The 15,240-nt window shown below is 43.2% G+C and overlaps 1 protein-coding gene across 2 annotated transcripts in view; it reads right to left on the reverse strand.

Annotated features, from left to right (window-relative positions):
- The window catches only part of TPK1 (thiamin pyrophosphokinase 1), a 312,492-nt gene that overhangs the window by 61,883 nt on the left and 235,369 nt on the right, over positions 1-15,240 (reverse strand). The window lies entirely within an intron of this gene.

A 15,240-nucleotide genomic window follows, 5' to 3' on the forward strand; every position in this document is an offset into this window, starting at 1 on the left:
ATTTGCCAAGAGACCTTGCAAATAAAACAGATGGAGACAGGTCCAGAATGTCCCCCAAAGGCTCAGGAATATTTGGCTGCAGGAATTCAGGTTGTTGATGTTTACAGAGGGAGGAGAGATGTGTGCTTAGGTTCCAGACCTCAGGGCTTTCAAAAAGTTTGTTTCTAGGCTTTTCTAAGCAGAATCTGGCTTTGCTCATTCTTCCCTGGCATTTTTTGAAGAGGCACTTCTGTCAAAGCTAGGCTCTTTATTCCTGTGAAAGGAAGGCATCCTGACCTATTCATTCATTTTTTTTCCTCATCTAAACAGCTGTGTTTCACTTCCTTAACAATGCTAGTCAAAGCACCACTGAAACTCCTTCATTATTTTGACAACATCTGTAAAATTTCATGTACTTCTCCAGGCATGTACTCTTCCCAGAAGGAAGAATATGTGCAGAAACTTAACTAGGTGCTAGAGAAATGAACCTAAATATTTAGAGTAACATGCTTACACTAAGTAAAAACAACAAAGTGAATTTAAAACACATTTTTTGTACATCTAAGATAGATTCATCTTGTAATCATCAAGTTCATGGGATGCAGGAGAAGCAGCAGCTATTAATGATGATGGATTTGTGACCAAGTCCTTAATTAGTAATTATAGACCCTGTGTGAACATCTTGCCAGGTATCAGCATATGAACAGTTGCAAGGAAGAGTAGGTAGTGGAAATCTTTTACAGAATGGAAAAAAAAAAAAAGCTGAATGTTAGAGTTCTGGCACAATTTGTGTTCTAAGAAACTAAGAAAGTGCTTGTGAAAACCAGCTGCAAGAAAACAGCAAATGCAAAACAGTGACAAGATCAGTGGAGAAATCATCCCCTGGTCTCTTCTACACAGGTAATTTATTCTTTCAAACAAACATGACCTTCATCTGGGGAAAGGTTAGGATTCTCTGAAATAGAGGTTTCTTTGGGGTTTTATTTTATTCTCTTCTGGATGCACAGGCAAGTTAAACCCTTGAGCGTGTCTTTTACACACGAATTCTTCATCACTACAAATAAAATCAGATATGCCTATTTATTCATCTACCAAAATAAAAGAACCCTCTGAAACCCAATGAGTATTCAGTAAGTACTTTGTTAAGCAAGAAACCAAGGTTGTATACCAAAACAAAAAAGAACAGTTGAACCATAAAACTCAGGTAAATGTTCCAAGCAGCAAAAATACTTTCTCACAACTTTCCTTTTGGGGAATGTATTTAAGCTTTTTTCTTATGTCCTGTCCTCTCACATGCTCATTCCAAATGCCCTTGCAAATATAAAGTCACTAGTTAGAAAGTCAAAACTGGAGGCAAAGTATCTTACTGCTGAGATGTTGATGTCTGAGGCGTTCGACAGCTTCTCCTGTTAATGCCAAATGCATTATGAAGAAACAACTTCAATACATGTCATGCTCTCAGTTAACAAATGAACCTTGGAAAAGCTGTCAATTAGGGAGTATTAGATTGCATAACTTAAGCCTGTTTGATTGTTTGCAAAGCAACAAGAAAACCAATCCAGTATCATCTATCTTCTCAGGGTGTCCAGCTTCATGTGGTGATGAGCCATGTATTTCTATAGTGGTTGTGAACACTTGCCTGCCAAATTCAGAGGTGTAACAAATTCAGGCTTGATAACCTTTTAGCAATGCAATATGCCATGCTACTTCTCTCTCACAGTACAGAGGGAAGAGGAAAGGAGAGGTACAAGTACAAGTTCTCTCGTTAGGTGATCACAGATATTGTCTACAATGAAGTTTGTGATGAAAGAGAGGATGAAGGGGTGGGACTGTCTGTTCCCAAGGGATGTACTTATTGCTCAGAGCTACTCGAGGAGAGTAGCAAACTTGCTGCATTTATCAATTAGTTAAGGAATATGAAAAAGAGAGGTAAAAGTAACTGGCCCAACAGAGAACCTAATTAAGTCCTGTATTCTCAAAAACTGTGTCTATCTACTATTAGGTTTGCATTTCCTATTTTATGACATTCTGGCCCAGCTTACACATAGGGCTTCAATTCAATTAGACAGTTATGCAGAAATCTTTCTTTCTCTTCTCATGAAATAAATCTTTAAAACAAAAGACGTCATTACCAGAGGCTTGCCAATATCTAGGATTTTATCAGGAGTCTTTCACTGTCTGGTAGTTCCCTAAAAATCTCAGTTCACATGTCCCAGTGATTATGTGAGCATTTTGACCTTCTTCCCTAAAAGGACATTTTCTAGCCCTCAGTTGTCAAGAGAAATTTCAAACTAGGAGCCCAAAGAGCTAAACCCAAGACAGCAAGTAAACAGGAATTGAAATATTAAAATGCAAATTATTTTTTTAAAAACTCAACTGTTAAGCCAAACCCATGGCTTAGGGATTGGTTCACTGATATTACACAAGACAGTTTTTAAGACTTTTCTTTAAACAGATCAGTAAGTGATCTTAATACTATTAGGGACAGTGGGGATAGAAAAGGGAAATGGTCATTGGGGGAAAAAAACCCAAACAAAAAACCCCTAATGTCCTGCTCATTTTTGCTAAAAAGATTAATCAGCCAATGAATTTGTACAGTAAGGCTCTAAAGTCAAAGCACTGTGAGTCTGCCACAGGGGAAATCAGGTGCCCAAGCTTATCTTCAAGTTTTCTAGTACAGATCTTTCAGCCAAGCAAGATGGAACTGCTATTTGCAGGAGGAAGGGAGGATCAGAGCTTGTAATTTGCAAATACAAGTAATAATTTGTTCTATTTAAATCTCTGTGATTAAAGGAACAATTATATACTGGCACTTAAAATATGAAACTGCTTTCAGTTTCTGTAGAACTCAAAGTTCCAAAATTAGGATAAAAAGAAAACCAAAGTTTGACTAAATAAATCCCTCCTTAAGTTTTTTTGCCTCTGTAGGAGGTAACTGAAATATTTTCACATTTAATGTAAGAATCAAATATTACCATGTTTGAATGATACTGGTGATAAAATAATGGCAAAGAATACAGCTGCATTGATTTTTATCTTACTAAGTCAGTTTTGAAAAACATTGATCAATCTTAAGCATTGATTTTTTTTTCCTTCATTTTGTCTTCGATGCTGGGAAATAAGATCAATTTCTAAGTTCAACAATAAGAAGAAAATGTCAGAAGATATTTTTAAGAATGCTTCATCCATATAGGTTAAACTTTTCCTTTTGATTCTGATGTCTTCTGTTATAAGAAAGCATTTATGCAGTAGTGGTTAAATATACCCCCACTCCAACACTGTTGTTGCCAAGGAAAGACCTAAAGTTCTCTGTCATATCTCCTAACTCAAATGAATAGAAATCTGATTGCAGGAACTGATATACCTAACCCTGTCCAAGGTTGTAAGGTGCTAAAATCTTTAGTCAAAAATTTGCAAGCTGAAAAGCGTATAAACAGTGTCAGGATAAAAGCTGATAGCTTCTATGTGTGCACAGATACCCCACAGGCACTTCATAAAAGTACAGAGAAAATTACTTCTCCAAGTGCTTTCCAGACCAACTTGAATAAATGTATTGCAATAAAAGTATACTCTAAAACAGATATCAAGCAACAAAATGTTATGAAAGAGAGAGAGAATGGGGACTGATCTTCAGTACTGCATTCTGAAGGGACCTGAAGGAGGGAAACCTGGAACCTGGCAGGTTGAAACTAGACACAGGGGAGAGGCATGAAGCCAGTTAAGATGCTGGGGAAGAATAAGGAATTAAAATTAAGCTTTAAAAAACAAATGAAGAAAGATATAATAAACAGATCTTGGAAGCTGCTGAAGGACTAGGACATGCGAAAGGTAACGGGGAAGGAAAAGGAATGACTTACAGGATTATAGGACAAAGCAACCTTATTCTAATTTTCAGGCTGCCCTGACAGTTTGTCCAGTATAAAAAAATCTACTGTATAACTTAACTCCTAGAAGTCGCTGATTTTCTAAATGGTATACTTTCACCTGTGCTTGCTGTGAGATCTGGCACTCCAGAGAAACAGGGTTTCCTGAGATCTGGCCAACTGCCCTATGATACCTCCTCCACTAGCTAGATCTTGTTTTCCATAATCTTTTGATAGAACATCTTTTTATATCGGCTTTATTTCAATTATTACTCCATAGGTGGCAGCACATGCTTGAAAACAACAGCAGCAAAAAAATAAATACAGATGTAATAGTGTTACCCAGGGAAAAGGCAAAAACCACAATCTGTTTTTCTACATAAACATCTGGGTGCAGAAAACGGTATATAGATAAAAGACTCAGGGAATGGGTGGAAATCAACATGATCACCAAAGACTACAGCAGAGAGGAGGAAAGGTACAAGGATGAAACGAAGCTGAGAACATTTATGTTTAAAATCAAATATCATGATTGGCAATAAAGTAAAAACAAAGTTCCAGAAATATTTCTACTAATCATTAGTTGTGTAAGAGCTTGACTTAACAATAATAAAAGCTTTTAGGGTGAGATTCTGAGCATGATAATACAGCCAATTTTTCTAAAAGGATGTATTTAAGAAGAGCTATTTTGCTATAACCCTAAAATATCATCAATTGTCTTTTCAAACAAATATACATAGTGCCAAGTTGCTATTACATGAATGCTATTCACAGAACGTTATCTGAGCCAACCAGGCTTTTTCTTGCTGTTGAAAATAAAAGTATCCACAGTTCCAGTGAAAACTCAGAAGTCTAAAAGCTCTTGTATATCATATCATTGGCTGCTTAAACTCATATGGAAAAAACAGCAAATTTATTGTACTTGAAAACAATATTAAAAAATGTTGGACCCAATCATGCCGATCCTTACTATGAAATGTTAGTAGTGCTCCTGTACTGAAATGGACGGACTTCAATATATCAGTTATTTGCAAGACAGAGCCCTACCAAGCGTACCCTTCAAGAGGAGCACTTCATAAAATGAGGACTCTATAGTGAATAAAATCCCAGGCAGTAGAGAGAGAATAAATTATAATCATTATTAGACCCAATTAATGAACACATCTGCTTCAAACCAATTTATGACAAGGGTATAGAAAGAAATCCCTGTGGAGGTAAGTGCCACTAAAAAGAAAAGATTTACTATACCCTGAGGTTATACGTTTAAGTGGTTGCTACTGTATATCTAATGTACAAATTATCCACAAAGAGCAAATGATCCCAGAGTTTCACACATTGGCGCATGAACTTTTTCTATAGGCCTAGTAAAACCCTCCTGAGAGTACACTTCTCATGTAATATTGATGACACATTTTACTGAGCACAGTAGGTGCATCCCTTGTTTGTCCATCACCTGTTGCAGCATGAGCAAGTAAAACAACTCTCTATCTTCTGCAGTCAAGGTTATATGACTGACAAGAAAACAGCGATCATAGGTGCAAAAAATGCAAAAGTATATTTCTCTCTGGAGACTTCAAGCAGTTAAAACTGCCAGCAGCATAGACACTGCTAACATGCACACAAATGAAGTGATGAAAACACTTTTCAAGCAAATAAGATATCTGGGAATACAAAAGCTACTTTAAAAGGGAGTTTGGGTGGTTTAATTTCTTTTCACAGACACATCTTAAAGATTGACAAATGCCATAAATACTAATTCTTGTTCTACTCTGAATATTACCCTAAAGAAAAACTCATTCTGTTGAAACTTCCCACTCACAAACGGAATTCCACAACATTTCCCTCAATCTACCATATATCAATGCAAAACACACCATAAATGCAGCGTGAAACTACAATAACCAAGAACTGGCTGGTCCTTCTCTAAATTCAAGCAAGCCTTACACTGGCCCAGTGTGACATTTTATCCTTGAGCTTGTGCATTTCATGCCCTATCCTCAGCAGGCCCATCGTTATAGGTTTAATTAGCATTTTTAGTGATGCCTTAAAAAAATCAGAACCATTTTCTTTATATCCATTTATGAGACTACAGAGTATAATAGATTGCAGATAAGAGTGAAAAGTAGACAAGCTGCTGAAGATTTCATATTGCCTGTATAATTATTATGCAATGTTGCAGCTAAATTGTCAATTTAGAGGGGCCTTTACTATGGGCACTAATATTCTATAATTCCTAAGTGATGAAAATTACAGCATAATCTTTCTCACCATCCACCAGTTCATAATACATTTAGTGTCACTGCTCATTCTTTTTTGTGCATTTCTACAGGGGAAGAGTCTAGAGAATCACTTCTACCTAGACTACATTCTCTTCTTTTCCTTGGTATTAGAGAAGCAGGGGAGTTAATTTAAAAGACAGGATATTGTTCACCTAACATGTGGCAAGAAACTATTTCTTCTTCATAGCACTGAATTACTAAGTATTGCTGGAAAGCACCTTTATGCTATGTAAGAATACATGGAATTTTTGTGCGAGTATATAGTGCTAGGGGGGTTTTGTTTTGTTTTTTGAAAGTGCTTAGGCTCTATTGCTATGCAAGAAAAAAAGTGTGGTTACCAAGCCTAATGCATATCAGTGTTTACTAACATATGCTATACAATAATATTTGATATATATTTTTCTTGTCTGGGTTGCTCTCATCAGGTTGCTTTCTCTATGCATCTTGCTTTCTCTTCCCTATTACAGCTAATCTGTCTTCCCTTTCGCATAGTTCTTCACAGTCCATCCTGTGATGGAGACTATCGCATCCTATTTAGTGGTAAGATATTAATTGATTAATTTTCCCTTTCATCAATTACTGACCATCTGAATCTTGGCTGGCTGTTGTAGCAGGTGCCTTTGTGACTTCCCCTAAGATTCAAACTTGTTTATCTGTTCTCAGAAGTCTTCCCAGATATACTGGCAAATCTCTGTAGCTCTCCTCCTCCAAAATCTCACTTGGAAATCTCTACTTACATAAGTAAGAAGAATGATCAACAGGCTGCTGGTCAACATCTTCTTATAGTTTCTTGTACTCCTCAACCTATATCCATGTGATGCCCTTGCTTTTTTATGTGTTACATGATGCAGCAAATCATGAGAGGACAAATCCTCTTATATACTGCCATCCTTTTAGCAGAACTGGCTTCATATTTGGGGGCTTCATTTTAGGACTAGGGGCTTCATAAAAGCCTGGCCTCTATAATTTCTTCAGTGCAAACAAACTGATGGACGGAGTTCTTTGCATTGAGTGGGGGAATCTCACGAATGCTCTTTTCTCCCTTTCATTTCCGACTGTTACTTTCACATACCTCTAGGTAAAAGAGAGGCTTGAAGTAGTGAAGAATGAACTTTTGAGACAATTTTCAGCACCCTTTCTTGATCTCTCTTACAGGAAGGAATAATTTGCTGTTATTATAAAAATATTCATTGACCTAGGATAAGAAACCATATCTATTTTCACTAGAAAGGGAAATAGTTTCTGCTTTATAACAGCAGGCTTTGAAGAAGTGTTAAGCCCCAGATCTTGTGCTAGCAATGACTGCTTCTCTCTACACCTGTGAAATTCAAAGACCAACAAGTCAGGAAGGTTCAGGTCAGGAAGAACAAATATAATTAAAGAAACTTCAAGCTGGCCATTCAAACATACAAATTTTTATCCTCTTTCTTCCACCTTCTCCCCATTTTCTTGTATAGCCAAGTAGTCAGTTGGAGATTACAGTCCACACAAAAGTCCATTATTTTCTTGGAGCATGTGGTGGGGAAACAGAATACTGTACTAACCTGAACTCTGTTTTCCTCCTTTATGAATCACTCTTGGATAGGGGTGTGAAGTTTATTTGCAACAGCTTTTTAATAATGGCTGTAGCTCAGTTCCGTTGCATTTCAGTGGGAACTGCACCCACATCATCAGTGTCATCAGTGACAGATTTGGTCCTCAGAATACAGAGGAATATTCACAAGCACACTAAAATCATTCAAAGTAGGCCAACCTGAGTCCTAAATCTTTGACAGTGATTTCTAACCATAAACAAATACAGTTAGCCTGGCATCTTTTCTCAGAAGACCTTGAAGCTCTGAAAGCCAAACGCATCTTTCCAGCATCCCATTTGTCATCACAGTTATAATTCTGAGGGAGCATCCCAAAAGAATTATACTGGTATATTTAAAATACCACCAAAAGGTAGAAGAAATTGTATTGTGTAGCACACAATAAAAGACAAAATCCCCTTGTGGCATTTACCTTCTGCCTTCCATAGGCCTATGTGGAGGACCTCTTACATCCCCCAAATGAGTATTCAAAATTATCAACATGCTGATAGCATGCTCAGCCTTAGCATGACATGGTGGAGTTTAAACTTTTTGGTGTAATGAGAACAAGTTTAGCAGAGTTGCTAGCCTGGATTTCAAGAGAGCAAAATTTAAGCTACTCAGGGAGCTACTTAGCAGTGTCCTCTGGGAATCTGCTTTTGAGGGCCCAAGGGTCCACAAGTGCTGGTCAGTTTTTAAGAACCACCTTTTAAAAGGACAGGAGCAGGCAATCCCGTTGTGTTGGAAGTCAAGCAAGCAGGGCAGAAGACCAGGTTGGCTGAACAGAGAAGTCTGCTTGGAACTCAGAAGGAAAAATAAATTGTATGATCTCTGGAAGCAAGGTCAGGCTTCGCAGGAAGCTTACAGAGCTGAGGTTCGCATATGCAGGGAGAAGACACAAAGGACCAAAGCTCAACTAGAGTTAAAACTGGCCAGCGTTGAGTCAGACAACAAGAAAGGCTTTTTTCAGTATGTTAATAGCAAGCGGAGGTCTAAGGAAAACATTGGACCAATACTTGTTGAAAATGATCACCTGACAAATAGGGATGAAGAAAAAGCGGAGGCATTCAATGCTTTTTTTGCCTCAGTCTTTAATAATACTGACAGAGCTTGGGCTGCCCGGTCATCTGAGTTGGAGGACCACGACTGCAGGAACAGTGATTTTCCATTTGTGGACACTGACACTGTAAGGGACCAGTTGTATCAGTTTAATGTTCAAATATCCATGGGGCCACATGAGATTCATCCCAAAGTACTGAAAAAGCTAGTGGATGTTACAGCAGGACCCCTGTCACTCATCCACCAAAGATCTTGGGAGCCTGGGGAGGTCCCCACTGACTGGAAGCTAGCTAACGCTATTCCAATTTACATGAAAGGCTTGAGGGAAGACCCAGGAAACTGCAGACCTGTTAGTCTAACCTCAGTACCTGGAAGAATATGGAGAAGATCATGCTGGGTGCTATTGAAAGACATTTAAAGGACAAGGCAATCATCATGCCCAGTCAACGTGGGTTAAGAAAGGGAAAGTCCAGTCTAATTTGATATCCTTCTATGATAAGGTCATCTGCCTAGTGCGTGAAGAGAAGGCGGGGGATGTAGTCTTTCTTGGATTTTAGTAATGCGTTTGATACTGTCTCTCCCAGCATCCTTCTGAACAAGTTGTCCAACTGTGAGATGAGCAGGTACGTGGTGCAAAGGGTGAAGAACTAGCTGAACAGCAGGGCTCAAAGGGCTGCAGTGAACGGGGCTACATCTGGCTGGTGACCAGTCACCAGCACTGTTCCTCAGGGCTCAATTCTAAGGTCAGTTCTGTTCAATCTTTTTATCAATGATCCAGATGCAGGAGTTGAATGTACTCTTAGTAAGTTTGCTGATGATACTAAACTGGGAGGTGCTGCTGACTCTCTTGAGGGACAAGAAGCCTTGCAGAGGGATCTGGATAGATTGGAGCATTGGGCAATCATCAATGGCATGAAACTGAACAGGACCAAATGCCAGATTCTGCACCTGGGACAGAATAAGACTGGGAACAAGTATAAATTGGGAGAGGAGTGGCTGAAGAGCAGCCCTGCAGAAAGGTGTCTGGGGGTGCTGGTTGACAGGAGGCTCAAGAGGAGTCAGCAGTGTGCCCTGGCAGCCAAGAGGGCAAACCACATCCTGGGGTGCATCAAACACAGCATAACCAGCTGGCCAAAAGAGGTGATTATCCTGCTGTATTTAGCATTGCTGTGGCCTCACCTTGAGTATTGTGTGTGGTTCTGGGCCCCATAATTTAAAAAGCATGTTAAAGTACCTGAATGTGTGCAGAGGAGGGCACCAAAGCTGGTGCAGGGGCTGGAAGGCATGTCCTGTGAGGAGTGGCTGAGGACTCTGGGTTTGTCTAGTTTGGTGAGAAGGAGGCTGAGGAGCAACCTCACTGCTCTCTGCAGCTTCCTGAGGAGGGGACGTGGAGAGGGAGGTGCTGGTCTCTTCTCCTTGGTACCCAGTGCCAGGACCTGTGGGAATGGCTCAAAGCTGTGTCCACGAGGGAAGGTTCAGACTTGACACGAGGAAACATTTGTTTACCAAGAGGGTGGTCAGTCCCTGGAACAGGCTTCCTGGAGAGGTGGTTGATACCCCACGCCTGTCAGTGTTTAAGAGGCATTTGGACAATGCCCTTAATGCCATGCTTTAACTTTTGGTCAGCCCTGAAGTGGTCAGGCAGTTGGACTAGATGGTTGTTGTAGGTCCATTCCAGCCGAACTCTTTTCCTCTTCCCTTCTCCTTCCTTTCTTCCTCCCTCCTTCTTTCCCTACCAGGACATGCTGAGGACATCTCTGATGACATTTCTTCTCAGCCCTGCACTAGCAGAAGGCATTGAATGGTCAATCATGTCCCATCCTAGGCATTGGCTCTGTCACGTTGTGGCAAGGAGGCATGTACGACTTGTGATGAGGGTGAGAGCTGCAGATTGTCTCGAGGTAATTTGACCATCTGAACAAATTTGCAAAAAGCACGTGGGAACTGCGGTTCTTGAAAGTCTATGTTCACCCAGTTTAGCTGGGTTTCCACAGGATGGCAAAACCCCACATCTCTGACCCTAGCGAGGCTCAAAGATCAAGCCCTCAGTCTGAAGCAGGACGTGCAAATATTTTTGAGGGGAGCAATACCTGTTCATTTCCCCATGGATTTTTTTTCTCCCTGTACTCATTTTTAGAAATGCCTGAGCTGTTTCCCATGGAAAAAGATACTAAAACCCAAGAGCCTGAGAACAACAGGACTCCGTCAGAGCCAAGGTCCATCTGGCCCAATGCTCTGTCTCCAAAGTGGCCAACCATCAATGTCTACAGGAGAGAAGATGAACAGCGCAGGTCTACTTCTGCTGGGGTCCTGGGGGTGCTCATAGGCCTCCATGGCTGGGAGCGGCCTCCCCTGGGATGCCCACCCACACCGTCTCCTGCCAAGGGCCCAGGGGACGTGGTGTCTCAGCTCAGCCCGGGGCCCTCGGATCCTGCCTGGGCAATGTGGTAGGTCTGCCCGTCTGTGCCCCTCTCTCCTGCATGGGCCTGGGACCTGCCCTGCAGAGAGCTGCTCTCCTGGATGGAGCCCTCAGACCTAGGTCATGGCTTGTCATGCAGAACTCTAGGCAATAACATCACATTCATTCAATTCAATTTGATTCGATTCCATTTTCTATTCTATTCTATTTTCTATTCTGTTCTTGTGCTCACCATGAGTCAAATAACCATGAGACAGTTATTTGCCTGAAATGCCAGGGGTTTTTCAGCTCCAAAACCATTTCCTTTCAAGGACACAAATCAGAAAGATTACAAGATTTGGTTTGATTTTATTTTTCTGAATCCGTTTCAGAGCTGATGCTCACAAGCACTAACACAATGCGCAGGTGCAGCCAGGAGCAGGCTGATGCATTCTTCAGTTCAGCTTGAAAAAAGATCCCTTGCAGTCTGGCAAAGGAAAGCCACAGAGCTGCAGAAAGCAGCAGCAGGAATACAGGCCAAGCAGTGACTGTTTCCTGAACAGTGAGAACTTGAAGAATGAGCATCGGTACTGACCACACACAAAAGAAGAAGAAGTGTGGTACTGTGGGGCATTTTCCAAAGCAGGACACATCTCAAGGACAAGCACACTTTTTGCCTTCCAAAACTTGCTGCGCTGTGCTTCTTGGCCAGCGATGCATGACAAGCACTCTCGTGCCTGCCCCGCGCTGGTATTGCACGCAGGGAGAGCTGCAAAGCGGCAGCTCCGGATGGTGCAGGAAGCCTGCAGCCCTTCCGAGCACGGGCTGTTTTGCACAAGCAAGAACCCCTGGGGAAACGGAGCCAAGGGAAGAGCAGAGCTCGCTCCCACTACAAGCTTGCAGTGGGCAAGAGAGCCCGAGGGAGCCAGGGCACGAGTGGCACCTTGGAGGTGCCAGAGCAGCGGGCAAGAACCTCGCCAAAAGGGCCCAGAGGAGCCCTGACAAGGGGCTGTGCTCAATGCTACAGAGGACAAGAAGCAACCCCCGAGGACCACCCTGGGGGACCACCCGGCAGTCTAGAAAGCTTCCTCCCCCCGGATGCGGGGCACGAGGGCCACCTTCGTGGAGCAGGAGCAGCAGGCCCCTAGCCAAAATGGCCCAAAGAAGCCCTTGCAAGGGGCCATGCTCAATGCTGCAGAGGAAGGCAAAAAACCCCCCGGGGACACTTGCTAGGCCACCTTGGGGGGAAAAAAGCCTTCCTCCCTCCAGCTGCAGGGCACGAGAGGCCATCTTCGTGGTGCATGAGCAGCAGGCAGTAAGCTAGCCAAAAAGGACCAGAGGAGCCCTGCCCTGACAAGTGGTCATGCTCAGTGCTGCAGAGGAAGGCAAAAAACCCCCGGGGACCAGTGCCAATCTTCCCCGGGGGAAAATTCCTTCCTGACCCCAGAGCTGGCGATCGGCTATTCCCTGAGCATGTGAGCAAGACCTGCCTCCTCGTCCCACAGGCTGGTCACGCCTGCCAGGAGATGCCCAAGCCCTGTTCTCCCTCAACCTGGAGCCATCTCCAGGGCTTCCCAGAGTGGCCAAATGCCCCCGGCCCGATCGACCTTGGGGGCAAGAATCCTTCCCACGCCTGGCAGGAGACCAGTGCGTGCTGCAAAGCACTGGGACCCCTGGCAACATCTCTGCATCCCATTTCTTATGGCTGCTGCCCCTGGCTCCGCAGGGGATGAGGACGGCGAGCTCTGCAGTGCTCCTCAAGAAGGCATTCCTTTGGTCTGGCCATGGCTATCCAGCTGAAAAAGATTTCCATCCCTCAGATGAGCTTTGAAGGTGGCCCTGCCGGGAGCTGGCCTTGCAGCAGAAAACCTCCAGCAGCCTCATCCAGCCTCCTCCGGTCTTCCTCCCTCAGCCAAGTAATTCCACCGGCTCCTCCAGGACTTCCTCTCACATGTCTTTGGGCTGTCCCCGGGCCATCTCTGGCAGCGGGACACTGGAGGATGCTCCCTTTTATCCTGCCCCGGGGCACTGTGACTGCTGCGTTGCTGAGTGGTGGCACTGTGACATGGGGATGACGGGGCCCCCACGCACAGCCCTGCCCACCACCCCTCCACCCAGCACCGTTCAGAGGAAGGCCTTTTGGGTGCTGGCCCCGAGGCAGTCCCTGTGCCCAGGAGGCCCAGGGGGCTGTCCCTGCCCTTGGTGGCCATGCACTGGGCACAGCTGCTGGGCGTCCCTGATGCCTCCTCTGCCACTTGGCTCCCAAGGACAAAGCTCGTGCTGTTACTCTTCTCCCAGGCCATGGCAGAAACCAACCCTGTAGCCCAGAGACCACCCCTATTAGCTGTCCCCTTCTCTGCCCCAGAGCCAATGTCCACGAGGCCACATAACAAGGAGGACCCGGGACTTGATCTGGATGGACACAAATCCAGGGAGTATGAGGGGGAATAATTTTGGCAGCCGCAGCCTGGAGGAAAGCCAAAGTGTAACCAGAGCCATAGGTTGGGATGGACAGTGCCAACAGACCACTATGGAAATAAGACAGGCTTTGAAAAAAAAAAGGGATCAGAGGTTACACTGGTGGGGTGGAAAGGTTGGTCATTTTCAGACCTAGAACATTTGGATCCATGCCCAAAGCACAGCCAGGCAAATGATGACTCTTCCAGACTGGGAAAATAGCCCATTGCTGCTATCGCCCTCACATCCCCTTGTCCCACTGAAACCAAGCTGCGCAGCTCCTCTGTTAAACACACTCGTTGGCCGTGTTTATATGGGATGCAAAATGCGCATCAGCCCTGGGGTAAAACTTTCAGAGCTCATTTGTGATTTTAAACTGAGAGTTATTTGCCTACCTCACTTTGTGGGAAGATATTCAGATCTTATCTGGAAAGTCAGAAAACCCTGGAAAAGTATCTTTTTCCTTTAGGAGTTAGTATTTTGAATCCTGAAAGAGTAAGGAAGGTACTATTCCTGTCATTTTGTACGTTGGTGCCAAAACTGGTATGTACATTCAGGCTATGTATTGACATAGGCCATTTATACCATAGACATTAATTTGGTTGTGGGGATGTCCGAGGTTAAAGAAAGGCTTTTGGTTCCCTCTACATGAACTTTGCAGAGACACAGAGAGCATGCAGGATTTCCTCAGCATTCCTTACCAATGCACCAAGGCACATTGGCTACTACCCTGCTTATGGTGAGGTCGTCTTCTTGGAAGAAGTCCCAAATTGTTTTGTGCTCTTGACCATCTTTTTCCTTGCACCTCAGTAGTTCTTTTCCTCCTTTGGCCTTCACCCTTGATATCTTTCTTGAAGGAGATGGCAGCCCTCTCCATCTCCTTTGTCTTGCTCCTGCTTGTCCTCTTCTTCTATAGGCCCTCCATGCCCCTCATCAACTGTTTAGTCTTTCTTTGCCTTCATCCCAGATGGGATTTATCTTTCTTGAACCCGAGGAATGAGAAATGTCCCTAGTGGTACAGGTGAATTCTCACCAGGGCTTTGCACAATGCTTGCCTTTCCTATGGAAATATCTTGCCCGACTCAAGAATGCATTTGTCTGTATCTCTTGCGGCTCACAGTCACCTTGTGATCTACTCATGTCTCCAGACTATCTCTATTCAGTTAAAGAATCTCAACACTTTGATGCAAGCTCAGTGTGAAGAAACAGGCACTTCAATGTGTCCTTAATATGCTTTAACTTTTGGTCAGCCCTGAAATGGTCAGGCAGTTGGACCACATGATTGTTGTAGGTCCCTTCCAACTGAACTATTCTATGCTACGAAATCCTTTCTATTTACTGTTTGGGAATAAAATAGAATTTGAACCCATGAAAGAGGGGACCACTGTAGAACAAGTAATGCTATACCAAATACAAAGTAATATAATGCAAGAAGAAAAAGCCTGACATAAAAACATAAAATAAGGTTCAACAGAATGACAGATTGCTGTAAAAACAATGCACAGCTCACCCTGCCAAATGCAGAAAGGCTGGAACAGGTAATACTGCCTATTTAGGCCCTTTGACTTGTATATATTGCATTTGCTGTATAAAAAAATTCTCAGTCTGTTTCATACAACAGCAAGTCATAACCC

This window comes from Mycteria americana, chromosome 2 (genome assembly GCF_035582795.1).
Source record: "Mycteria americana isolate JAX WOST 10 ecotype Jacksonville Zoo and Gardens chromosome 2, USCA_MyAme_1.0, whole genome shotgun sequence".
NCBI classification, from domain to species: Eukaryota; Metazoa; Chordata; class Aves; order Ciconiiformes; family Ciconiidae; genus Mycteria; species Mycteria americana.